We start from the raw sequence: 26,245 nt of genomic DNA on the forward strand, positions 1-26,245 counted from the left end.
GGGCCTCCCTCTGACGGGGACCCCTGTGGTTTTTAACTCTCAGGCTTGTCCACGCTAAGCTTCCAGCAGTTAACTAATTGCAATTCAGGTTTTGCGGCTCTGGGGCTGGTTTCCATGGAGGCTTCTGCTGGGGTGTGTTGGTATTCTTTGTATTTTCCTGTCTGTCTGTCCTTCCAATTCCAGGGCCTCTTGTTTATCCTGTGACTGAAAGAGCGGACCTAGACTGGCCGACTCCATTTTGTTTTGTATCCTCCATTTTGAGTGACTATGTCTCCAACATGGCCCCCTTTCCGGGAAAACCGCAGAAAGAAATTCCCGTTCAAACTTCCCGTTCAAACTTCCCGTTCAAACCACGCCCGGCAACCTGCGCAACGGGACTCTGACCTTTCCCCAGCCAATCGGCTAAGGCCACAACCATTACCCCACCAACTACCCTTAGATCCCTATAAAACCTTTGTGCTTTTGAAACTCCCTCTCTCTCTCTCCGGCATCTCACCGCTGCGTCTGTGCAGGTAGGGGATTGAGCTCGAGCTAGCTCGAATAAAGGCTCTTTGCTTTTGCATCAGACTCGGCTCCCTGATGGTTTTTGGGGATCACGAATTCTGGGCATAACATTTGGGGGCTCGTCTGGGATCCCTAAGACCCCCGAGGGACCCCCGACCCAGAGAGCCTGACTGGCCACAGTTAGTGTCTGTTCGTTCCCTGTCTCTTCTCTGTGAGCTCATTTCTGAAATTCTGGTAGTGCCTGGCGCGGTCTAAGTGGACGCACTGGAGGACCATGGGCTGGGAATTTTGGAAGATGTTCTGATCCTCCCTTCTGGAGGGATGTGGATTCCCCTCAAAGGTCTGTGACAAGGCGGGTCACTCCTGCCGGTCGGCGTGAGGCCGTCGTCTAGCTTTCAGTTTTGCTTCCATGGAGTTGGAAGACTGTTTCTAAGGGCCCTCTGTTTGTATGTTTCTGTGTTTTTCTGTTTTGTTCTGTGGACTTACTGGACGGACGTTATTGGACAGACTCAGACTACTCCTCTAAGTATTATGATTGATCACTTTAAGGATGTCAGGGGAAGAGCTAACAACCTCAGTATGGAAGTCCGAGAGGGTCGGTGGCAGGTTTTTGTTCTAAAGAGTGGCCAGCTTTCCATGTCGGATGGCCACCAGAGGGAACCTTTGACCTCCCTATCATCCACCAAGTCAAGGGTATCATCTCTCGGCCCAAGACGGGCCATCCTGATCAGCTCCCTTACATTATCACTTGGCAGGACCTTGTAGAAGACTCACCCTCTTGGCCTAAGCCCTTCCTAGCCCCACACCCTCCAGAGCCAAAACCCATTCTTGCTTTGCAGGGGACAGAAGAAGGAGAACAAGAAAAGTCTTACCCAGCCTTCAGCACCCCTCTACCCTGTCCTACAGGGGGGGACTGAAGAAGAATTAATTTTTCCTCCCCCGTATAACCCCCCTAGGATGCCAGAAGAACACCAACCTCCCCCTCCGGGGGAGGCAGATGCTGTTCCGAGAGTGGGAGGTGGAAACGCTCCAGTGGGAAACCCGCCCTTTACCAGACAGAGGGCTCAGAGGGAGCAATCCATCTCCACCGCTGACTCCACTATTCTGCCCCTGAAAGCCACTGGACCTCCAGACGCGGAGGGGAATCAGCCCCATCACTATTGGCCTTTCGCCACTAGTGACCTCTACAATTGGAAAGCTCAGAATCCTAAGTTTTCCGAGAAATTGGCAGGGCTTATTGATCTATTAGACTCTGTTCTTTTTACCCATCAGCCCACGTGGGATGATTGCCAGCAGCTTTTGTAGGTCCTGTTCATGACTGAGGAAAGAGAAAGTATCCTCAATGAGGCCCAAAAACTAGTTCCGGGTGCAGACAGGAATCCCACCACCAACCAGGCTCAGATAGATGCCTCCTTCCCTTTAACTCAGCCCAAGTGGGATTTCAACACAGCAGAAGGTAAGGAGAGGCTCCAGGTCTACCGCCAGACTCTAATGGGGGGTCACTGAATGGCTGCTAGGAAACCAACCAATTTGGCTAAGGTAGGAAATGTGCAACAGGAAAAAGATGAATCTCCAGCTGCCTTTTTAGAACAGATCATGGAGGCATTCCGTACCTATACTCCCATGGATCCAGAGGCTCCAGAAAGCAAGGCAGCTGTTATCATGGCCTTTGTAAACCAATCAGCCATAGACATTAGGAGAAAATTACAGAAAATAGATAGACTAGGAGAAAAGACTGCAGGACTTACTGGTGGTAGCCAAAAAGGTATCTAATAACTGGGAGCCTCCTGTTATTAGATGCTCCCATCTAATAACTGGGAGCAGGCTCACCCCATGGCGGCTGCCAGCAGTAAGCAGACTCGAGACCTGGCCAGAATACTACTAGCTACCACTTCTGACTCCCCCGAGGAACGAGACTGCCGTCTCCAGCAGCTGGCAGACAACTCAAGAGGAGGTAAAGGAACCACCAACGGGGGGAGGCAGAGGCTGCAGAAAGATCAGTGTGCATACTGCGAGGAGATAGGGCATTGGGCCCGAGATTGTCTGAAAAAGGCTGGTGGGAAGGGAAATAAGACTGATCAAGTGAAAGTCTTAGAGCTAGATGAACTGAGTGATTAGGGGAGTCAGGGTTCGGATCCTCTCCCTGAGCCCAGGGTAACTCTTAAAGTGGAGGGGACCCCTGTTGACTTCTTTTTTGACACCGGAGTACAACATTCGGTCCTCTGCACCCCACAAGGAAAACTAGCCAGCAAGAAGTCCTGGGTACAAGGGGCAACTGGTATGAGCCAGTATTCATGGACTACCCGAAGAACGGTAGATGTGGGGATGGGCCAGGTATCCCACTCCTTTATGGTAATACCGGAATGCCCCTACCCGCTGTTAGGACGGGACTTACTGACCAAGATTGGAACTCAGATAACTTTCAGACAAGGGGGGCCTCAGGTCACCAATGGCAAGGGCCACCCCATCCAGGTCCTGACCATGAAACTGGAGGATGAATACCGTCTCCACCAGGAGGCGCTCCCGAGAGAGGATAATATAGACAGATGGCTACAAGAATTCCCCTCGGTTTGGGCAGAGATGGTGGGGATAGGACTAGCCACTCACAGGACCCCAGTCCTGGTAGAGCTCAAGCCAGGAGAAGGTCTGGTAAGAATCAAACAATACCCCATGTCTCAGGAGGCCCGGAAGGGGATCCAGCCACACATCCAGAGACTATGAAGCCTGGGGGTACTAGTTCCTTGCCAGTCTGCCTGGAACACCCCCCTACTGCTGGTCAAAAAGCCTCACACAAATGACTATCAACTGGTACAAGACCTCCGGGAGGTAAATAAGAGGGTCACGGACATATACCCAACTGTTCCCAACCCATATACTCTCTTGAGCTCCTTGGCGCCCTCCAGGGTCTGGTATACTGTACTAGATTTAAAGGACGCCTTCTTCAGTCTGCCGCTGGCACCCCAGAGCCAACCCTTGTTCGCCTTCGAGTGGCATGATCCGGAGGAGGGCTACACACCTGGACACGGCTGCCTCAGGGGTTTAAAAATTTGCCCACCATCTTCGATGAGGCACTACACGAGGGCCTGGGTGAGTACAGAAAGGAGCACCCTGGCCTCAGCCTCCTACAGTACGTAGATGACATCCTGATTGCTGCCGACACAGCCGAGGACTGTGAGCGAGGGACTCAGAACCTGTTGGCTACCCTGGGGGCCTTGGGGTACAGGGCAACCATGAAGAAGGCTCAGATATGCAGGGAGAGGGTAAGTTACCTGGGATACATCCTGGAGGTCAGACAGCAGCAGTTATCAGATGCCAGAAAAGAAACTGTCCTAAAGATCCCTACTCCCACCTCCCAAAGGGAAGTAAGGGAATTCCTAGGATCGGCCGGCTACTGCTGCCTCTGGGTTCCGGGTTTTGCTGACAACTACCGGACCTGGGAGACCCAGTTTTACCAGACCAGCCCAAATACTCCCAGGAGGAGTTACAGCGGATCAAGAAACCCCCCCTCCCCCCACCATGGCCCAGGAGATAAAGGGATGGTGGTATACACCTAACAAGGAGCTCGTGCTGCCAGACCGGCTCAGAGTCTCAGTATTAGAGCACATGCATCGGTCTGCTCACATGGGGGCCCGAAAATTAAAAGACTTAATCCGACATGCCATAATCAAGATTCACCAACAGGACACCAAAATAGAGCAAGTTGTATCTGCCTGCAAGACCTGCCAACTCACCAACGCGAGAGCCACATCAAATAAAAAAGGAACCAGGCTCAGAGGCATCAGACCGGAAGCCCAATGGGAGGTTGACTTCACTGAAGTTAAACCAGGAAAGTATGGTTATAAATATCTTTTAGTATTTACAGACACCTTCTCTGGCTGGGTGGAGGCATACCCAACCAAGCATGAAATGGCTCAGACGGTGGCTAAGAAGCTACTAGAAGACATCTTACCCAGGTATGGTTTTCCTGCCATGGTAGGATCAGATAATGGACCAGCTTTTATCTCACAGGTAACACAGGCAGTAGCCAAGGCGGTGGGGGCAAACTGCAAATTACATTGTGCTTATAGGCCCCAGAGCTCAGGACAGGTAGAAAGAATGAATAGAACCCTAAAAGAGACCCTTACCAAATTAACCATGGAGACTGGCGGGGACTGGGTGACTCTCCTACCCTACGCCCTTTACCGGGTTAGGAACACTCCTTACACCCTGGGTTTTACTCCCTACGAGATCATGTTTGGCAGGCCACCCCCTATTATTCCCAACCTTCCAGCTGAACTTCTTGCTCAGTTTAAAGATCAAGAACTTTTTCTTTCCTTGAGAGGGCTCCAGAGGGTGCATGAGGACATTTGACTGCGCCTCCGTGCCATCTATGAGGCCAGCCCAACCCCGACACCTCATCAGTACAGGTGGGGAGACTGGGTCTACGTCAAGAGACACCGCTGAGAGACCCTCAAGCCACGCTGGAAGGTACCCTACATCGTGGTGCTGGCAACCCCACCGTTCTTAAAGTAGATGGCATCACTACCTGGGTCCATTACACCCACGTTTGGCCAGCGGACCCTCCATGATCCAGAAGGACTTTGTCACACGATGGGCCGTCAATTGGGACCAACACGACCTGCTCAAGCTGAAGCTACAGCGCATTCAACCCACCTAATATTGGTAACTCTGTTAGCTCTGCTTGTCACTGCTCATGTTGCCGGGAGTCCCCACACCCCCCAAAACATCACCTGGCAGATCATAGACACCAGCTCGGGGACAATACTTAATCAGACTTCCCAGAGCCACCCCAGGGACACTTGGTTCCCAGAACTTTGCGTAGACCTCCAAACTCTGCTCCTCTTGTCACCATACGCCCCTGGATTCCATGCGCAGAACCTTTATTTCTATGTCTGCCCCGGCCACTCTCGCTCGAGCACATGCGGGGACACGGCTGACTACTTTTGCACCTCCTGGTCATGTGTCTTGACAGGGCACATCTGGTGGACCCCACCATGCACCGGAGATCTTATCGTGGTAAAGCGGCCCAGTGGCCCCCGACCGCCATATGCCTGGGGGCGCGGTAATCCCATAGTTATATCCTTTACAAGCCAAGGTAAAAAAACAACAGGATGGGAGAGTGGAAAAACTTGGGGACTCAGGATATATGACCGGGTTAGGCTGGGAGCCAAGGACAAGGAAACGTTATTTACCCTCCGAATGCAAGCGACTCCCCTTGCCCAGCAGTCCCCCACAGGGGTAGGACCCAACCAAGTACTAGTTCCCCGACCTGCCCCCGCCCGGACGGCCACATTCCCCCTGGACAGTCACCTCTCTGTAGTGAAACCCTAACAGTCCCTAGGGAGACAGTGTATCTACTTCCTCCTGAAAATGCATGGTGGGCCTGTTCCAGCGGCCTCACTCCCTGTGTCCACTCCCAGGTCCTTAACTCCTCAAAGGAAAGCTCCATACTTGTGCAGTTGATTCCCAAGTTAGTGTACCATTCGGGGGAAGAAATACTTAACAGGTTAGGCTCTGCTAACCCCCGAAGTAAAAGAGAGCCTATTACAACCTTAACTCTGACTGCGCTCTTGGGACTGGGATTATCTGGGGCAGGGACCAGAATATCCTCACCTGTCATCCAGGACAAAAACTACCAAACCCTAAGGGCAGCCATTGACTTAGACATAGAAAGAATTGAGAAATAAATTTCTCATTTATAGGAATCCCTTACTTCCTTATCAGAAGTAGTACTCCAAAAGAGAAGGGGATTAGACTTATTATTCATGCAGCAAGGAGGACTATGTGCAGCCCTAGGGGAAAAATGTTGCTTCTGTGTTGATCACTCAGGGGTCGTAAAAGAATCTATGGCCCTCATAAGGGAAGGGCTACAAAAACGTCATAGAGAGAACAATCTCAGTCCTGGTACGAGTCTTTGTTCAACTGGTCTCCCTGGTTAGCTACCCTCATCTCGGCCCTTGCCGGACCCCTCACCATCCTGCTCCTACTAGTAACCCTCGGACCCTGTATCAACAGGCTGGTCCAGTTTGTCAGGGACCGCGTGGGGGCCGTCCAACTAATGGTCCTCTGTGCTCAGTACAAGCCCTAATAACAGAAGAGACAAAATAGAAATGCAGCCGGTCCTATGACTGGGTCCGTAAGCTACATGACAAGGGGGGAATGAAAGAGCGGACCTAGACTGGCCGACTCCATTTTGTTTTGTGTCCTCCATCTTGAGTGACTGTGTCCCCGACATGGCCCCCTTTCCAGGAAAACCGCAGAAAGAAATTCCCGTTCAAACTTCCTGTTCAAACCACGCCCGGCAACCTGCACAACGGGACTCTGACCCTTCCCCAGCCAATCGGCCAAGGCCACAACCATTACCCCATCAACTGCCCCTAGATCCCTATGAAACCTTTGTGCTTTTGAAACTCTCTCTCTCTCTCTTTCCGGCATCTCACCACTGCATCGGTGCAGGTAGGGGATTGAGCTCCAGCTGGCTCAAATAAAGGCTCTTTGCTTTTGCATTGGACTCGGCTCCCTGGTGGTCTTTGGGGATCACGAATTCTGGGCATAACAGTGACCTCCATTCTTTTACAAATCTAAGAAGAGTTGTTGATGTTTTCAGTCTGTTCAGCTTGAGATGGAATGGTGACTTCCAAACTCCTTATATGTGGAGTTGGGAAGCAGAAATGCGGGAGGTTTATTTTATCATAGCTAGTGTCAATCGATTCTGAAGTATGGCCTTATCTTTACAGCACAATCTGTTACTCTCTGCCTCTGGGTTGATGTTAAAAAACCCTACTGATGAAGTTTTGGGGTGATGGTGGGGTGGTCCGTTGCTGACGGCCAAGAAAGAATTCTTGAAGACGTCTTTGGTGCAAAAAGGTGATTTTATTAAAGCACGGGACAGGACCTGTGGGCAGAAAGAGCTGCACTGGGGTTGTGACGAGAACTGATTATGTACCTTCAGGTTGGGCGGTGGTCAGGATAGAATAAGTCTAGAGTAAATATTTTGGAAGCGAGGTTTCCAGGACCTTGAGGGGCTAGCTGGTGTTAGGAAAATACCATGCATTACTGTTTAATAAAACCTCAGTCATGAGACCCTTCAGATGTACATCAGGGGCCATAAGCTTGGAGTATGATTGCCAGCATATACCTTGGGGGGCACTGAGATAAAGGACGTTTCCAAAGGAATTTTTATATGTTAAAGCAGACTTACAGGATCCTGGAGGTTGGGATGATAAGCCAAGATTCTCTTTTGCCCTCAGCAAAGTGTCATCATTGAGGCAGCTGAGCTCCTAGAGGGAGGTCGCTCTGCCTGTTTCAAGGACTCCCATGGGCTGTAGGCAGTAAGGGAATTTAATTTTTCATTTGCCTTAGGTTCCCACATCACCACGGCAAGCACTTAACCCTCTTTCCTTTGTTCTTGGGTAGCTGGGAGTGACTGAGGAATATTACGTATTCCTCTGGGGAATAACATGGTGGGGTGGGGTGCTGCTAGCCTGTATTTTGTCCTCAGCTGGCCCCACACTCCCTCATCACTATTATCTCTGGTCTTGCAGTACCTCAGGGGTCTCCAGGTTTTTTCAGGGATAAAACTCATTTTTCAAATTCTCGAAACAAATAAAATATTCGATTTCAGGTTTTTTTTTTTTTTTAATTATTTTAGAGAGCGCACACACACGCATATGCGGTTGGGGAGCGAGGAGCAGAGAGAATCTTTTTTGCTTTTGAATGCTTGTTCATTTTTGAGAGAGTGCATGCGTGCAAGTAGGGGAGCTCAGAGAGAGAGGGGCCAGAGGATCCCAAGCGGGTTCCGTGCTGACAGCAGAGAACCCGATGTGAGATCATGACCTGAGCCAAAGCCAGCTGCTTAAGCGACTGAGCCGCCCAGGAGTGCCTGAAGGAGGATGTCTATACTTGGAACCAAAAGTATTGTAAATAATACGAGATGAGGGAGAGGTGGGTATCTCAGGGAAGCTCAGTTTAGGTTCAGGAAACGTCAAAACAGGCAAAGGCTAAGAGATGCGGTGTGCCATCATTTGGAAGCACGGGGTCACGAATGGCAGGCTGAATGTGAGGATTAGAATTTTACAGCTGAACAGAAATCTAAAGATCACGTGTTTGACACCTTCCTTTGTCCTACGAGGAAACGGATGGTCAGAGAGCTCTGTGATTTTTCAGGGCTTGAGCTTGGGGGGTGGCAGGCTTGGTAATAAAAGCTTCCATTCCGTTCCCTGGATCCCATCTGTCTCCTCACTACTTACACGATCACAGTGCCTGGCCTGAAGACCAGTCTCCCTCCCTTCCTCCTCAGTGTCCCACGTCTTTGCAAACTCAACTAGGACCAGATGGAACTTGTCATTTCTGCCTGAGCCCTTGTTCTTCGCCCCATGTGTCCTGTCTTTAGTCACTTAAGACAGAAATGTGATTTTTTTTTTTTTTAGGGGTGCCTGCGTGGCTCAGTAGGTTGAGCGTGCAACTTCTGCTTGGTCATGATCTCACGGTTTGTGAGTTGGAGCCCTGCATCGGGCTCTCTGCTGTCAGCATGGAGCCCACTTCTGATCCTTTGTCCTTTTCTCTCTCTGCCCCTCCCCTGCTCTCTCTCTCAAATAAATAAATATTTAAAAAATTTTAAAAAAAGATAGAAATGTGATTTTTTTTTTCTTTCCACCTAAATGTTCATCTTACGTGATCTTGCATAACTTCTGTCAACCTCTGTATCCTGGTAATTCCCAAACGTATAGCCTTAAGCCCATGTTTTTTAGGCTCTTGTATACATCTTCCACCTGCACATTTTCCCTGGAAGTTCTCAGAAGTATATCAGACTGAACACGTAAATGTCGATTCTCCCATTCTTCCAAAAGCAATTATAGCAGACACGTGGGTCCATTTGTCAATTTTTTGGGATTTCTTCCCAGTACCTTCTCTCTGAATTGAACCCTCCCATCCTCACTAACCAGTTGGTTAGTACTGGTTTGTACTCTTTATAATGGCTCTTTGTAATGCTTTCCACTTCCACCCCAACCCCCCACCATTGTTTTTAATCAGGTCATCAACATTTCTTAATCAGAAATTAGAAGTCGGCTGTACCTGGGGTGGCTCAGTCAGTTAATCGCCTGACTGTCGAGAGTCAGCTCAGGTCTTGATCTCAGGGTTGTGAGTTCAAGTCTTGCATGGTGCTCTGCACTGGGTGCAAAGCCTACCTTAAAAAAAAAAATTAGGGGCACCTGGGTGGCTCAGTTGGTTGAGCAGCTGACTTTAGCTCAGATCATGATCTCACAGGTTGTGAGTTCGAGCCCCACGTGGGGCTCTATGCTGACAGCTCAGAGCCTGGAGCTGCCTCAGATTCTATGTCTCCCTTGCTTTCTACCCCTCCCCCACTCATACTCTGTCTCTGTCTCTCTCTCAAAAATAAATAATAAAACATTTTAAAAAATTAAAAAAAATTAGAAGTCAGACTCCTCGCTTCTAGTCTTGCATTACTTCCAGTCTGTCCCCCCACTTCCACCCCAACTGCCAGTGATCTTTCTAAAGTGGACATTTTAGATGACAGTGAGTGGTGGTCTCCCCTGACCCCAGGGTCGTGGTGTTTCCTTGGTCGTTTCACTTATTTATGCTGCAGCCAAAATCTCTTTCCCCCACACTGCACAGTTTGATGGCCTTGCTCAGATTTTCCTCCCTGTTTTTATCTTCAGCTCGGCTACACGGGGTTCAGCATAAACCACTGTTGACCAAAGTCATGTTTCAGGCTCCTTACAAAGCCATATGAGTTTTAGCCTTTACTGGTGTGTGTGGTTTGCTGCTATACAAATCAGGTAATTGTGTCATTGTCATGTGTCAGTTTTGCCTACCTTTAGCCTGGAGCTAGTAGCTTGGAGGCTCCCTCTGGTGGCTCTTGAGACAGCACAGTTTGGGCGTAAGCATAGTCATCCAGACTGGCTGGGAATGATTTTTAAATTAAAAACATTTTTTTTAATGTTTATTTATTTTTAGAGAAAGAGACAGAGGACAAGAAGAGGAGAGGCAGAGGGAGAGAGAGAGGAGACACAGAATCTGAAGCAGGCTCCAGGCTCAGAGCTGTCAGCACAGAGCCCGATGCGGGGCTCAAACCCACGAACCATGAGATCATGACTCGAGCCGAAGTCGCATGCTTACCTAACTGAGCCACCCAGGGGCCCCTGACTTTGGTGTTATTTGTAAGCCTGTAGGAGTCGCTCCCTGGGGGGACAGAGCTTATTGTCCAGCCAGTGCTTGGTCAGAGGCTGTGCTGGAGCCCCTTGTACTAGTGAGCCTTCTGTCCTGCGTTGGTGGATCTATATGGCTTGGACTGCTTTCAAGTCTGCTCTGTCCTGCTGTGATGGCTCACCAGTGGGTGTAGCCTAGCCTGTGTGCACAGCTTTTCTGATTCCCAGGTTACCTCCAGGAGGGCTCTTCTTGACTGTCTCTACCCCTGGTTCTCCGTATTCAGTTGGCCACTCTGCCATTTTGTTTGTGTCATGAAACCACTGTCACTGCTCTTCACCAAGATCTCTGTTGCCTTCAACAACACCCTTAGGCACGGAGTTTGCCACTCTCCCTGGGCACCAGTGGGAGTGACACTTTAGAGGTGAGGACTAGAGAGGGGGGAGCAGCCCCTCTCTATGTGGAGCCTCTGTCCCATGTGCCAGTAGTGCACAGCGGAGAAGGAGAAGGAGGATATGAATGAAGTCCTAAGGCAAATACAGATATCAAAGGACTACTCACTTCCAGGCAACAAGAGGCAAACAGCTAGGACCCAGAGACCCACAGGTATATTTGCCACTGCCCTTGAATTGGTCTCAGAGAGCCACAGTGTCCCATTTGAGGCAGAGCATTGCTTCATATCCCCTGGCTTTACACCTGCCCAAATCCAGGCAGCGCTAGGTGGGCATGAAGAGTTAAATGTCTGGCAGGTCAATACTGCCCAGACATGGGTCACTTTTGATGGTCTGATGGTCAACCCACTTGAGACATTGGGATTTTTTCTACATACTGTGCTGACCTGCTTCCTCCTTGAAAAATTCAATGATACACTTGAGGGGAAAGGGGAATCCCCTCTTTTTTCTTGGGCCGCAATAGGTTCATTCCTTTTGCTAACAGAGTATTTGTGTAGACCAGAAAGATAGAGCTTTTACAAATGAGCTGCGATGGGGGTGATCAGGGCACAGCATTCTGGGCTTGCTGTGTCTGGGGCAGAGTATCTGCCATAGAAGTGGGGCTGGATGGGGGCACCTGGGTGGCTCAGTCGGTTAAGCATCTGACTTCGGCTCAGGTCATGATCTCACGGTCCATGAGTTCGAGCCCCACGTCAGGCTCTGTGCTGACATCTCAGAGCCTGGATCCTGCTTCAGATTCCGTGTCTCCCTCTCTCTCTTCCCCTCCCCTGCTCACATTCTCTCTCTCTCTCTCTCTCTCTCTCTCTCAAAAATAAACATTAAAAAAATTAAAAAAAAAGAAGTGGGGCTGGATGGGGGAAGAGAGACCGTTTCCTCTTGGCTTGGCATAGAGCTTCTGCAACTCAGGGCTGGGGGTGAAAAAAAACACCAGTGGTCCGCTCCTTCCAGGGTAAAACCAGAGTCACAGACTACTGGGCGCTGGGGTGGGATATGGGGTGGTGCTGGAAGGAGACCCGCCATCTTCTTGGCTACAGGTTCTAGGGGTAGAGCTTTATGACATGGAAGCGATTGGAGGTAGGTGGAAATGGAGTGGATCCTGGCTCACATGGCACAGATTCTCACTGTTCTTGTTGGAACTTAATAAGATTTTGTTGAATGAATGTTTCTCCATTTGCTATATGCCTTAGGACAATTTCCAGAGCCTTTAAAGGATTGATTTACAGAGTTGACCCTAGAACCACCCAGTCTGAATTATGCGAGTTCACCTACATGCAGATTTTTTTTGTAAATATGGTATAGTTCTGTAAATGTATTTTCTCAATAATGTCCTTTTCTCTAGCTTACTTTATTGTAAGAAGGCATATATAATAAATATAATACACAAAACATGTATTAATCGACTGTATTCTTGGTAAGGCTTCTGGTTAACAGTAGGCTGTAAGTGGGGCACCTGGGTGGCTCAGTGGGTTAAGTGTCTGACTCTTGGTTTCAACTCAGGTCACGATCTCACAGTTTCATGGGTTTGAGCCCTGCACCAGGTTCTGTGCTGACAGCACAGAACCTGCTTGGGATTCTGTCTCTCCCTCTCTCTCTGCTTGTACCCCACTCACGCTGTCTCTCTCTCTCAAAAATAAATAAATAAACTTAAAAAATTATTTAAAAAAAGTAGGCTATTAGCAAAGTTTTTGGGAGTCATATATGATGCATGGATTTCTCTCTGTGCAGAAGGTAAGTACCCCCAAGCCCCATGTTATTCAAGGGTTGACTCTCTCTCTCTCTCTATATATATATGTATGTATTTCAACCGATTGTCTTGGTGGGAGTGGGCTCACTGGGCTCCTTACTTCATCATTCCAGAAGTCCTGCTGTTCATTTTTAACATCCCAGAATATTTAAAAACTGGACATGACCTAGGCTTCTCTCAGCTTCTGCATGGAGAAGAAAGATGTGGGAGGTTGTTGCAACCGCTGAGTGCATGGTGTTCTCCTTTTCTGATCCCTCCTCCCCCACTCTGTTCTCAACCAGAGAATTTAGGCAATTTAGGAATACTGAGTTTTCATAATCTTAAATCTTGGGGCACTAGAAGCAGAAGATCTTCCAAAGGTTCCAGGATTAGAAGGATGGGAAGTGTAAATCTACCTCTGCCCCCCCGCCCCCAGCTTGTACCTCAGTCCACGACTTTCTCCCCAGACTCTGAGTGTAGCAATGGCTTATCATTCTGTGATTCACAGTATCCCACTCTATGTCCGCTAGAAGGCAACAGAGTTGGCAATGAATGGAGTAAAGGCAGGCAACCATTTCCTGCCAAATCTGAGCGTTGACATTCTTTGAGGATCTTTAGCAGTGATTAATCTCTGCCCTGGCATGGAAGGAATGAAAGATGGATGGCAAAAGCGTTCCACTGAACTTTACAAAAACTCATTTTCAGGAAAGCGTACAGCTGGTCTGCACCTCTGTTTAATATGGCTTAGTCTTTTTCCATGAGTATCTTTGGTTGATGCACCAGAGAAAACACGTGTGACTTAGGAGTCCTTTTCATTAACTAGAGCCCCCAAAGTAACCGTCATAGGGCAGTCTTTTGTAACAAAGCTCATTTTATACCGGTTCTAGATGATGAGAGACATTCATCTATGATAATAATGGGCTGAGGCTAATTTCCTGTTTTTCACTGATGCTTGCGAATATTGGAGAGGAAGAGTGAATGTGTAAGAGGCACATGTGAAAACTGGCTTTATTTTCAGAATTGAAAAGGCTCATTTGTTTGGGACTGAGGTGATCCACAATCTATTTTTTCAGTTATATACCTTCTGTGGAAACCTGAGCCTACTAGTTGCCCCTTTATCATTTTCCTCTCTTTAGTGCTAACGGCACATCGGATTTTTAACTGGCCATATAGCCACGTAGAGTAAAGACTACCTTTCCCAGCATCCCTTGCAGGTAGGAGTGGCCATGTGACTCAGTCTGGGTCAATGGGAAGGAGGTAAAAGTATCATATGTGACTTCTGGGAAGTGTCCTTAAAGGGAGAAGTATGCTAGTCTCTGTCTTTTTTGCTGCTGGAATGACTTTATAATGGCTGGTTCTCAAGAAGTTACCTTAACATATGATGGGGCAAAAGTTGTAGAATTCTGGGTTCCTCATAATCTGTGGAACTTCTCTACATCCCTGGGCTATCCAAGTCTGGACATTTTAAATGAAAGAATAAAATCATGTTTTTAAGCCAAAATTAATTTGCCTTTACTTTCATGCAACACTGAATCTGATACTAACCTAATCTCTTTGATGCATCACTAGATCAATTTTTTTTGAGAAGGTGCAAGAGGTGGAGGGGCAGAGGGAGAGAGAATCTTAAGCAGGCTGTATGCTCAGCAAGGAGCCCCTCATGGGGCTTGATCTCAGGACCGTGAGATCATGACTTGAGCCAAAATCAAGAGTCTGATGCTTAACCAACTGAGCTACCCAGGTGCTTGCACTAGATCAATTTTTGATTAGAAAGTAATGAACATGGTGTTAGGCTATGTTTGAAAAAGCACTGTGCCATTTTGTGATGGAAGTGGTTAATCAAAGATCACAATGATACACTGCTTTAAAAGAATAATCAGGGGCACCTGGGGGGCTCATTCGGTTAAGTGTCTGACTTTGGCTCAGGTCATGATCCCACGGTTCATGAGTTTGAGTGCTGCTTTGAGCTCTGTGCTGACAGCTCAGAGCCTGGAGCCTGCTTCAGATTCTATGTCTCCCTCTCTCTCTGCCCCTCCCCTAATTGTGCTCTTTTTCTCTCTCTCTCTCTCAAAAATAAATAAAAACATTAAAAAAAATTTTTTTGAAAAAGGAATAATCAGATTTTAGGTATAATTGACATATAATTTACAACTATATGTGTTTAAATTATTTAGCATATTAAATGTGACATACGTAAACATATCCTGTGAAATGTCATCCCAATTAAGATGATAAATATTTCCATCACACCCAAAGTTTCCCCCACCCTTTGTAATCCACCTTCCTGCCTCTTTCTGCTTCCTGCTCTCAATCCCCAAACCCAGGCAATCAGAAAGCTGTTTTCTCTCACTATAGATTGTGACTGAGGTTTTTTTTTATTGCAGAGTAGCATTGCATTGTAAAGCTATCACAATTCATTTATCCATTCATTTGTTTATAGTCCTTAGGTTGTTTTCTGTTTGGGTTTCACAAATAAGGCTGATCTAAACACTTGTGTGGCAGTATTTTGTGAACATCTTTTTTCACTTAACTAAAGGCTTAGGGGGCACCTGGGTGGCTCAATCCGTTGGGTGCCTGACTTCGGCTCAGGTTATGATCTTGTAGTCTGTGAGTTCAAGCCCCGCGTCAGGCTGTGTGCTGGCAGCTTGGAGCCTGCTTCGAACATGTGTCTCGTTCTCTCCCTGTGCCTCCCCTGCTCATGCTCTGTCTCTCTCTCTCTCACTCTCAAGAATAAACATTAAAAATTTTTTTTGAAGTAAAGGCTTAGAAGTGGAATGGCTAGGGCATGAGTTCGGCTTCTGTATAATGTTTTAAGAAGCTGCCAAATGGTTCTCTAAAGTTTTATCTCCTCACTAGAAGTACACAAGGGTTCAGTTCCTCCACATTCTTTGTTTTTAATGTTTATTTTGAGAGAGAGAGCGAGAGCGAGAGCGAGAGCGAGAGAGAGAGAACAAGCAAGCTAGCAGGGGAGGGGCAGAGAAAGAGAAGGTGAGAGAATCCCAAGCAGTCTCCATGCTCTGCAGAGCCCCACCTGGGGCTTGATCCCAAGAAGTGTGAGAACATGACCTGAGGGGAAACCAAGAATGGGAGTTTCTTCCACCTCCTGTCACTTGATATGGTCAGTCTTTCAAATTGAAGGCATTGCAAGAGTCTTTTTTTTTTAAATTAATTTCTCCTGTTTTTAAATTTTTTTTAAATGTTTATTTGTTTTTGAGAAAGGGACAGAGTGAGAGTGGGGGGAGGGGCAGAGAAAGAGGGAGACACAGAATCCGAAGCAGGCTCCAGGCTCTGACCTGTCAGCACAGAGCCTGACGAGGGGCTCAAACTCAGGAACCATGAGATCATGACCTGAGCGGAAGTTGGACGCTCAACTGACTGAGCCATCTAGATGCCCCGGCATTCTTCCTTCTTATATTTTTAGGTGTTTTGTTTTTTTTTTTCCCCCTGAACTTGGGCTGTTTGCTTATATGCACATACTGATCTGTGCTTAGCTGAATACTCAAGGGGAACTCTGCACATTATTCTAGAGTTTCTGTCTTTGTAGCTCACTTCCCTCTGATACTCTGCAAGCTCTAACCAAGCTCTAGTCTCTCCTTGAACTACCAACTCTATCTCCTCAACTAAGGAAGACTGCTAGGCTTTGCCTGGACTCCTCTTCTCTGTCACTTGGGTCTTCTAGAAGGATGACACTGAAACAGAGCTAGGATTACAAGAGATATATTAGGGGGTGTCATCTATGAGGAAGAAGCCAGACTGTACAGTGAAGGCTTCAGACTGCATGAAGATAGGAAGCCGATGAGAAGAAAGGGGAATCAAAGAAGGATTTAGGGGCAGCAAGTGCTTTAGAAGACAATGGATCTGACAAAGTTTCCAACCAGTCAGCAGGGGGCGCTAGAGCAAAGACTCCTGGAGAGAGTCTTGAAAGAAATGGCTATAGGTGCTATGGCATTCTCTGGGAGCTACATGGAGAGAACATGGCCTTGGTTAAAAGTTCAGGCAGATCCTGAAGGTGCTTAGAACCGTAGCCCTTAAGACAAACAGAAAGGGGGCTCCTGGGTGGTGCAGTTAGTTAAGCGTCCAACTCTGGATTTCGGCTGGGGTTGTGATCTCAGGGTTGGTGAGTTGTAGCCCCACGTCCAGCTCTGCACCGACCGTGTGGAGCCTGCTTGGGATTCTCTCTCTCCCTTTCTCTGCCCCTCCCCTGCTCATGCTCCCTTTCTCTCTCTCAAAATAAATAAATAAGTAAGCAACAAACAAACTTAAAAAAAAAAGACAAACAGGAAGTTCTTTTCCTAAGAGAGATTAAACAGCCCACCTCTACACTGCCAATTTCATTGTACTGAATAATTATAGCCTTTCTAGTGAATACTAACACTAAAATGAAATCTATGTTATAACATATGTTCTTTGTTGACTAAACCCCTTAACACTTACCCAATAAAGATTTATTGAGTCTCTGCTATGTGCTCAATACTGTTCCAGGCCCTAGAAATATGGTGTCGAATAGGCCTTGTACCTCTTCTGAGGGAGCTCACCTTCCAGTGGGGATGCATTCAGTTGGGCCATGTCATTATGGACTTAGGTATCACACAACCTAGCAAAGTATACACACCAAACTTGAGTTCTTTGGGACTTGAAGTCATTAAGTGTGGCCAGCAGAGGTGTCTACAGGCAGGCTCCCAGAGACTGTTGAAGGCCAATCCACGGGATTTCTTCATTCTTCACTCCATGCTGACCAGCGCCAAGGAGCTGCCTCTGGAAAAAATATGCAGGCCCTCCAGCAACTGGGGAGCCTTCGAGGAATATTCTGGCATTTACTAATGTAAGTCCACCCACCTCTGAGAATCAGTACTTCTGGTCTTGTAACAAAGCCTAGGTCCTATTCCAAAGGCTGTATGTGTGACCTGACTTCATAACAAGGGCCAAATGCCAGTATGTTAAGAGCTCCGCGTGGGCCCAGGCTCCTCACTCTCTCTGGTATGTCCTCATTTTAAAGTCAAGCTGTCAGTGCTTCTAATTCCATTCCAAAAAGTGAAAATTTAATTCCTGTCTCCCTGGCTCAATAACACACACACACACACACACACACACACACACACACACATAAAGTCTGTCATTTAGTAAAATTGTTGCTATTTGTTAAAAAAAACAGACAAACTAGAAGATTGTAGGTGATAAGAATGTATAAAAATGCATAGCGTGAAAAAAGGCTTTGTAATACGTTGTATTAATTGTATTTAATTTAATTTAATTGTAATTAATACGTTGTAAGAATTGTCCAATTCACTTGTTATAAAGTAAGGCACAGACCAGACTGGCTAGTTGAGAGAACATAGTTCTTGAGGAATGGGGAGCTGTTTTCAAAAATGAAACATGTGAAAGCATGATGAAAATCAGCTTTTGCAGGATAGGGTAATTCAGGGATTAATTTCCACTGGTAATAATTAATCAAGCCTAACATGTGTGTTCCTCTAAGTCTTAAGACTTCCCTCAGCCACTAATTTACCTGGAAGGAGATGTCAGTAAGATGATACATGGTCTAGTAATGCAATTTTCCACCAAAATCTAGTTGCACACCATTTGTGGACAGACGGCATTGAGTTTAACACCCCTTGAGGGTGTTAAAGTCTAGGCTAGGGATAGTCTAGGCTCTGTAGAGAGGCAGATACTCTAAGATTCTAATGTACAGCAGAATCGAGAATAGATTAGGGGTGGGGCACCTGGGTGGCTCAGTCAGTTAAGCTCTGACTTCGGCTCAGGCCATGATCTCACAGTTCATGGGTTCAAGCCCCGCATCGGGCTTTGTGCCGACAGCTCAGAGTCTGGAGCCTGCTTGCATTCTGTGTCTCCCTCTCTCTCTGCTCCTTCCCTGCTCACGCTCTGTCTCTCTCTTTCAAAAATAAAATAAACATTAAAAAAAATAGATTAGGGGCTGGGATATTCAAGTGGAAAGACCTTTCTTCCCTCCCTCCAACCCCAGTCAGCAATGCAAATATTGATTTAACCCCCTTGTCGTAGAGGTTTGGGGCAATGCTACTGAATTGATGTTTAGTATACTGTAGAAGGTGGAGCCCCTCTGAGTCTCAAACTTAGGAGGAAATTTCTGTCTCCATATAAATTGCCGAGACAGAGGAATATATTCTTTGCCATCCAGACCACCTTGCTGTTTGACATGATTTGTAGTATATTCATCTGTGAAGATAACAGATATCAGGTTATTTTTAGGTCTTCAGCAGGAAGACAACCTTTTATATTATGACTAGAGTAAAATACTACAGATACGGGCAGCTTTGTGAATTCCATTAGCCGGAGCATATGATATCCAACCTAGTCGGATGTGGTGTGGGGTGGTGGGGAGTGGTAAGGTTTCCCTGAGGAAAAGATAGACACTTCAGAGAGGAGTTAGGGCAGTGGTGGTTGATGGTAAGAGCAGTTTGGGGAGAGGCCAATACTTTGTGGAAAGCCCTCCACCAAAGGGAAGCTTGACATTTTTCAGGAACTAAGTAAAAGACAGCTTAGCTGTGAATGAAGAGAATAACAAAAGGTGAAGATAGAGAGGATGGTAGGAGGTAGATCATACCAGGTGTTGTGAAGCAGACTAAGTATGGTTTCAGCTGGAATCTCCTTTTTCCAGAAGTTCTCACTCTGTCTATCATTCATTCATTCATTTTTTGGAGCCAGCCTCTGTTCTGAGCACTTGATAGACATTAACTTATTTATTCCCCCCAACAATCTAGATAGATGATATTGTTTTCCCCATTTCACAGATAAGGAAATAGGTCAGAGCGATTAACTAACCTGTTCAAAGTTCTATGACTATTGAGTGGTAGAGCTGGGTTCCTGGTCCAGAATTATACTTCTTCCCAAGAACAATGGGATCCAGTAAAGGATTTTAAGGTAGAGGAGAAACCTCATCCATTCTGTGTGTAAGAGATTACTCTACCCAGGGGCACCTGGGTGGCTCAGTCGGTTAAGCGTCTGACTCTTGGTTTTGGCTCAGGTCACGATCTCAGAGTGTGTGGGTTCGAACCCCGCGCTGGGTTCTGTGCTGACAGTGTGTAGCCTGCTTGTGATTCTCTCTGCCCCTCCTTCATTCATCTTCTCTGTCTCTCTCTCTCAAAATAAATAAACTTAAAAAAAGAAGAGATTACTCTACCCAAAATGTGGAGAAGGAATCTGGTAAGAGCAGGTAGACTTGTCAGGGGTCTATTGTAATGTTCTAATTTTTTTTTTAATGTTTATTTATTTTTGAGAGAGAGAGACAGAGTGTGAGTGGGCAAGGGGTGGATAAAGGGAGGCACAGAATCTGAAGCAGGCTCCAGGCTCTGAGCTGTCAGCACAGAACCCGACATGGGGCTCAAACCTATGAAGGGCGAGATCATGACCTGAGCTGAAGTTGGACGCTTAACCAACTGAACCACCCAGGCGCCTCAACTATTGTAATATTATAAATGAGAAACGGTGGTACCTTGGAGTACAGTGGTGACTAAGGAGATGAGATTAATTGAGGGATGTTGAGGATTCACACTTGACAGGACCTGATGATTCAAGTGTCAAGAATGCCATACATAATACTAGCAAGAGCAAGTAAGTGGGTGGTGATGACATTTAATAAATAGGGTGCAATGACAAAGGAAGGTACAGGAAGGAAGGATTGTAATATCCACTCATGTGTTGAGTGTAGAAGTGGAACACTAAGGAATAAGCAATTGAAGGGCATGGAGCAGATGGGTGAAGTCTGGGCTGGATTTATGAACTCGGGATTCACCCTCACATAGATACAGTATAGATGCCAATGAAAACCTTGGGAAGGGAGAAAATTGCTGAAAGAGAGTGCAAACAGAAGAGAAGGCTGAGAGCTCAAGAATGAAGTGGAAATCAAAAGCTAACCAATCTATCCCTCTGACAAAACTATAGCATTGCTTTGTTGTGCTGGAATACGTTTTCCAAATTGTGAAATAGTGACTGTGGGTGGTGAGACCCAGGTTTATGATTAGGATATTAGTTTAAATCTTGGCTCTGTGGCACCTTAGAAAGCAAATAAACACTAGTGGTGCTTGCTGTGGTCATGCACTGAGTGAAACTAATCTCATCTGGGATGCTTCTTGTCATCCCGGAATGAGGCTTCTGTGCTCTACTCTGGAGTGGCCCTGGATGATAAAGATAAAGGCAGATCATCACAGATGAATTCTCCATATCACAAAGGAAATATACATAAACACATATGTGTATGTGTGTATATATATATCTGTGTATATACAAATATATATGCATACATACACATTAATATATATGCATACACATACACACATATATACACATATACACACATGTATAAATATATATGCACACATACATACACACATATAAATATACATACATACATACATATAAATAATATATATACACACACATATATAAATAATATATACATACACACATAAATATATATGCATAGATATACACACATATATATGCATACAGACACGTATATAAATATGCATACACATAAATATATATGTACACATATATACAATATATAAGTATATATGTATACATATATGTACACATATAACTATATGCATACATATACACATATAAATAAATATATACATATATATACACATACATACACATATATAAATACATAAAAAGATTTGCTGGAGTTCAACTTTTGCATTCCTGAAATAAACCCAACTTGATCATGATATATTACCTTTAATACATAATATATGTTTTTAATTAACAGTAGGATTCCATTCAGATAGCTGATATTTTATTTATGGTATTCACATGTGTCTTCATGAGTGAAATATGAAGGAATTGGGAGGAAATTGGAAGGAAAAAGATAAACTTTTATTATTTGCAAATGATAATATTATTTACTGTACTGAAAACAACCCAGAAAAATCAACATGAAATAAGAGAATTCATCAGGGTTGTTGAATAAATCTTTCTGTAAAAAATGACAAAAATAATCATCTAGAAAGTATATTATTCTATCCCAAATAGTATCAAGACTATATGTATATTGGAATTAACTGAAAAACAAGACCTCTGTGCAGAAAATTTTATTTTATTTTATGCAGATTTAAAAACTTTAATAAAGAAGCTAAAGAATGAAGAGGTACTTGATATTTTTTGATGAGACAAATAGATATAAATGTCATTTTTCTACTTATTACCCCAGAAGTTTAAAATAGCCAATCAAAATTTTAGTTGGAACTATTGTGGAATTTGATAAACTTGCTCAAAAATTCATATGCAAATTGCTAAGCTAGTTATGAAAAACAAGGAGACTATAAGGAGGCACTAGGTCCACCAGATATTAATGCTACAAAGCTATAGCAATAAAATATTATGGTGTTGGTGTGAGACAAATAGATCAGTAGAGGAGAATAGAAAACTCAGTTCCCAGGACTGAAACCGTCTGTCCTGAGTCTTCTGTGTTCTGCTTTTTTTCCCCCTTTTTTTCTATATATCCCTGCTGTTCTCATGTGGTTTCCTGCGGTAGATAGCAGCAGTAGCTCTGGGTCTGTTTCTAACTTTCTTGGCATATGAGCTCTTGCTTAGTGATCTTGGAAATGAGGCTTTGTTTCCCTCTAATGGGCTCTGGAAAATGTCTGCCATATCTGTTAACCCAGGAACAGCATTGCTCTCTCACCTGGAGGCTTACACATCTCAGGATGTATGAGACATAGGGAGAGCTCATCTGGGAACTGTTCTGCCCTGGAGACAAGGAAGCTGGGCTGTGTCTACCAACCCAATCCATCGAGGGATGTTCTCACTTCTTCTCTAGCATTTCTAGTTGGCCCCTTCTATAGTCTGAGCACATTCCCCCTGATAAGAAAGCCCTTGGTCTGAGAGCCACGGGTACTTATTGTAAAATGCTGTTTGTTGGCTCAGATGGGAAGGCTGGGCACCAAAACAACCACTGTGGTACATTACTGCCACCATCTTGCGTCTAGACTCTAGAGAGCCTGGTGGAATCCTGGGGTTTTGAAGAAAAACCATAGCTGTAGTTGGGTAGCGGTGTTCTTCCCCCATAACTTGGAACACCCTGGAAAGGACTGGAGTTTGGGCTGTCTCTAAGCTGCAACAGTTGGTGTTAAAAGTAAAGTCTGGTTTTTCTTAGTGTAAATACCTTATAATTGAGCACCACAAGCTCTAAGGAAATGATCTCTTCCCTTTGCTGAGGCTGAGTTATTTATAATCGTCAGCTTTCTGAGAGACTCTCATTTGTCTTCCCTTGTTAGAGATAAAGTTCTTGCTCAGTTGCCAATATCTCTGATTTACATTAAAAAAAAAAAAACAAAAAGCACACCATCCTGACTCCTGAGAGAATCAGCCTCATTGCCATTCTCATGACCAGGAAGAGTCCCTGTAGCCAGAGCTGCTGTACAGAGAAGTAGAACATTGATGGCTATCAGAAATGATGAACTGAGTTCCCCCTTGGGTGTTAGTGAGTGAGATATTAGCACCATTTTGTGAGCAAATAACTTAGTGATAAAGCTCTAGCCATTAGTATCCAGTTGAGGGCAGTGTGCATAGTGGAAAAGACTTTGGACTGCCAGACGAGTGGGATTCAAGATTCCACTTGGCCATTTATTAGTTCTGTGATATTAGATATATATTTTAACCTCTCCGAGCATCAGGTTCTGCTTATGTACAATGCAGGTTAACCTAATGCACAGGGCCATTTTGAGAATCAAATGCAATGAAGATAAGCAATGCTGATATCAAAGAAGATATTATAGGTACAATAATTTTAAAACTCTCTTCTTACAGGGAATAGATTTTACTTGTTCAGGGAGTTTGTTGGTCATTGGTTTTTGTCCCTTCCCAGGAAACTCTAGAATGTGTTCAATTAATGCCAGGATTGAGTGTATTATAGTCATCTTAGGGCTTGCCATAGCCAAATTCATATTATGAATGTTCACTGGTTTTTCAGGACTTCAAGGGAAAAAATTCTCTGGTATCTTTCACTGAAGCCTCCTCTATTCTTTGTAGAGTTACCACATGGAACTAATACGGTGTTTTTTCCCCAAGTATGATGTTATTAGATAGAAAATACAGGTGACAGGAAATCCTTATCAAACCCTCAAGACTTGGAAAGGAGGGCTTCAGAAGGCCCTTTGCCTGCAGGTTAAGTAAGAAATACTTTCTCAGCCTGCCAGGCAGGTGAAACAGGTGGCCGAGTGAACTCAGTCCATTCTGCGAATGAGTGGGAGTAGTGGTGTGAGAAAATACAAAGGAGTCAGAAAAGTCAGGACTTCAATAGGAGGGCTGTTGGCTCTGGGAGCATCAGTGGTGGTGTGATGTTAACCTAGGTCAAATTCTGCTATAACTATGACCAAGAGATTCAAAAAGAACATGGTACATGGGACAGGAAGCTCATCGATCCTTTGATATATATTTAAGGACAATAAAAATCAGGAGTAGTGGGCTGGATTGGATAGAGAAGTCATTTGTGTACGAGGTGGGTCTTGTGCCATGTCTTGAAGATGGTAGGGGTTGAAAAGGCCAAGGAGAGAGATGAGGAATTTAGGGGCAAGAGGAAAAATGCACCAGAACTATAGACGTATGTATGAGCATAATGTAAAGACAAAGGGAAGAACAGCCTTGGCAGAAGTTAAGGATATTTGTTTGGGGTGATGGGAAATTAGGTTGGTATTGCTGGAGGTGTTGTGAAATTAGATAGGTGTTGCAGGTGACTTCTCTGGATCACAGACTCTGAGACAGAGAGATGCATATAAGGCATTTATAGGGATGTGTTCTGGGAATCAACATCTGTTGGAAAGGGAAGATAGCAGGACTGGACAGAGAAGGAAGCTGGACAATGGTGTAGGGTAATCCAATCCCTACAGAGAATTCTAGAGCTAGGATGGCCCTGCAGAGTTGCTACAGACCTGTATATTCCCACCTGAGTTTTTATTATCTGGCTTGCCCCCAGGGAGAGGGTATGATCTTGGGCAAGGTGTCTCTCTTCAGCCAAGGGCAATGAGTGAGGTGTGGAGTGAGTCAGGGACCCAGATGCCAGCTGTCAGCCTTCCATGGTCCCAGCAGTGGGGGAATAAATTCTTGAAACTTTAAGTGTTTGGTAGAAATCAGGTGGTACATGGGGCGCTTGTGTGGCTCAGTCAGTTGAGCATCCGACTTCGGCTCAGGTCATGATCTCAAGGTTCGTGGGTTCGAGCCCCACGTCAGGCTCTCTGCTGCCAGCTCAGAGCCTGGAGCCTGCCTTGGATTCTGTGTCTTCCTCTCTCTCTGCCCCTCCCCTGCTCACGCTTTCTCTCTCTCTGTCTCTCTCTCAAAAATAAATAAACATGAAAAAAATTTTAAAAAATCAGGTGGTACACCACAGTGTCCACTCTAGATGGATAATTAGTGTAGCTCCAGATGATAAAGAGCCCGAAGACAAGGCTGATACTATGGTGAGGGAACCAAGACATTTACCTCAGGTACAAAATTAAAGGGGACTCCAGAAACAACTCACAAGTAAAGATAAATGATGTTTTAATGCAATACTTAAGAAATCCCAAATCTGGGGGCTCCTGGGTGGCTCTGTTGTTTAAGTGTCCAATGTAGGCTCTGGACATGATCTCACTCTTTGTGGGTTCAAGTCCTGAGTCTGGCTCTGTGCTGACAGCTCAGAGCCTGGAGCCTGTTTTTGATTCTGTGTCTCCTTCTCTTTCTGCCCTTCCCCTGCTGTCTCGCTCTCACTCTCTCTCAAAAATAAACATTAAAAAAAATTAAAAAACCCCAAATCTGTGTGAAAAATCCATAATGAGCAAAATACCAAATTTAAAATAAAGACAGGATCAGTGTTACTGATTTTTCCTTTTGCCCCAGGCTCCAATGTGTCTTGGTGGAATAGTGCCTAAGGAGTATGATTTATCCTGTAGGAAATGGGAAATCCTTGGGAGTTTCCCTCTTCTCATTTACCTATAAAAGCAGCATTATTATAACATTAAATTTGTTTTCCTTGAGTTCCTTACTCAAAATCTGACGTATAGGACTCTTGTTTGCAAGAGACAGAGAAACTAAGCAACTCAAATTTGCTTACCCAATGACCACAGGGCATTTGTTGCCCTCCCAAGAATTTAGGATTCAGGCATGGTTTTATCTAGTGGCTCAAATGATACCTTACGCCTCAGTTTCTCTTCCTCTCTGGGACTGTTTTCACTTAAATGTAAGTATTAATTTAACACTAAGTAAGTATTAATTCCATTCTTCCACTGACAAGAGAGAGAGAGAGCATGCTTGTGCAGGTGTGAGAACAAGCAGGGAAAGGGCAGAGAGAGAGGGAGAGAGAATCCCAAGCAGGATCCACACTGTCAGGGCAGTGCAGGGCTCGAGCTCAGAAACTGTGGGATCATGACCTGAACTGAAATCAAGAGTC

The sequence above is a fragment of the Felis catus genome, chromosome A1 (genome assembly GCF_018350175.1).
Source record: "Felis catus isolate Fca126 chromosome A1, F.catus_Fca126_mat1.0, whole genome shotgun sequence".
Classification (NCBI taxonomy): Eukaryota; Metazoa; Chordata; class Mammalia; order Carnivora; family Felidae; genus Felis; species Felis catus.